The sequence below is a fragment of the Phytophthora infestans genome, genomic scaffold (genome assembly GCF_000142945.1).
Source record: "Phytophthora infestans T30-4 supercont1.23 genomic scaffold, whole genome shotgun sequence".
In the NCBI taxonomy this organism is placed as follows: domain Eukaryota; phylum Oomycota; class Peronosporomycetes; order Peronosporales; family Peronosporaceae; genus Phytophthora; species Phytophthora infestans.
The window spans coordinates 323,371-325,423 of record NW_003303736.1 but is presented as its reverse complement, the minus strand read 5'-3'; positions in this window follow the sequence as shown (position 1 = coordinate 325,423).

Genomic DNA, 2,053 nt, shown 5'->3' with positions numbered 1-2,053 from the left:
GCCTCGTGTTCGGGCTATGCTGAGTGCTACGAGGCTACCAAAACCCTGTGGGGTGAGGCACTACTGCATATAGCTGCCACACTGAACAGACTACAGACGAAGCCACTGGGGCTGGTCATATCATGTTTCTTCTCATCCTTGACGAGTCAACTAGATACAAGTGGGCGTATTTACTTGAAAAGAAGAGTGAAGCGACATGGCATATCAAGGTGCTGTTGACTCAACTGAAGACGTAGCTACCTAAACTTGCGGCTCAACGATTACGATCGGACCAAGGCGGCGAGTTTGCGAGTACTGAGCTGGCCAATTACTGTGCAGAGAATGGTATCGAACAGCAATTCACGAGCGCCTATTCACCACAAGAGAACGGAATTGTGGAGAGAGCAAATGGAGTCGTGATGCCTCGTGTTCGGGCTATGCTGAGTGCTACGAGGCTACCAAAACCCTGTGGGGTGAGGCACTACTGCATATAGCTGCCACACTGAATAGACTACAGACGAAGCCACTGGGGCTGGTCATATCATGTTTCTTCTCATCATTGACGAGTCAACTAGATACAAGTGGGCGTATTTACTTGAAAAGAAGAGTGAAGCGACATGGCATATCAAGGTGCTGTTGACTCAACTGAAGACGTAGCTACCTAAACTTGCGGCTCAACGATTACGATCGGACCAAGGCGGCGAGTTTGCGAGTACTGAGCTGGCCAATTACTGTGCAGAGAATGGTATCGAACAGCAATTCACGAACGCCAATTCACCACAAGAGAACGGAATTGTGGAGAGAGCAAATGGAGTCGTGATGCCTCGTGTTCGCGCTATGCTGAGTGCTACGAGGCTACCAAAACCCTGTGGGGTGAGGCACTACTGCATATAGCTGCCACACTGAATAGACTACAGACGAAGCCACTGGGGCTGGTCATATCATGTTTCTTCTCATCATTGACGAGTCAACTAGATACAAGTGGGCGTATTTACTTGAAAAGAAGAGTGAAGCGACATGGCATATCAAGGTGCTGCTGACTCAACTGAAGACGTAGCTACCTAAACTTGCGGCTCAACGATTACGATCGGACCAAGGCGGCGAGTTTGCGAGTACTGAGCTGGCCAATTACTGTGCAGAAAATGGTATCGAACAGCAACTCACGAACGAAGAAGGACCCACAGGAAGGGTGTGGGTCAGGAGGAGGAGGATCGCTGATATGAGTTGGTCACATCGGAAAGAAAGAGAAGACGAATCCGCAGGGTGGATTAGGAGGAAGAAGTGAATGTTTATGCATAAGAGTGACGTTTTACGTGTGAGGAGTCCTGCTTGATTTCGAGCACGAGCTTTCAAGGGCCCGAACTATACTGACCCGATTGAACCTGGGTCATTGGCGCTAGATCCGGATGAAATCCAGGCGCAGACCCAGCCCAGATCCAGGTGTACGCTGAAAGGGTGGATCCAGCCCAGATCCAGGTGTACACTGAAAGGGTGGATCTAGCCCAGATCCAGGTGTACGCTGAAAGGGTGGATCCAGCCCAGATCCAGGTGTACGCTGAAAGGGTGGATCCACCCCAGATCCAGGTGTACACTGAAAGGGTGGATCTAGCCCAGATCCAGGTGTACACTGAAAGGGTGGATCTGGCCCAGATCCAGGTGTACGCTGAAAGGGTGGACTAGATTTCTCAACCGACGAAGGAATGTTGTAAGCATATTCAAGCAAGAAAGTGTGGATTATAATGGCTTATGCAAAAGGCTAGCTCGACCCAGTATCCAGTCGCTAGTTACTGCTACGAAAGGAATCCACGAAGGCGGAAACTGGGGCGTGGTGTCGAAGAATGATGAGGATCAGGTAGTCTTGGGCTGAACATTGAAGAACTTGCTCACTAGACGCTGGATCTGGCGTCCTGGGTGTTGGCTCAGGTCCCCGCGAAACTGTTTTATACAAGGCTCGGCTTCGTCGATCTCTTGCAAGGCTTCCAATAGGCTCGCGGGTTCTGGGCGATGGAGGTTGGGATCCTCCAAGTTGGCTTGACGGGATACGGATCCCGGAAACCAAGCTACCTGATCACCG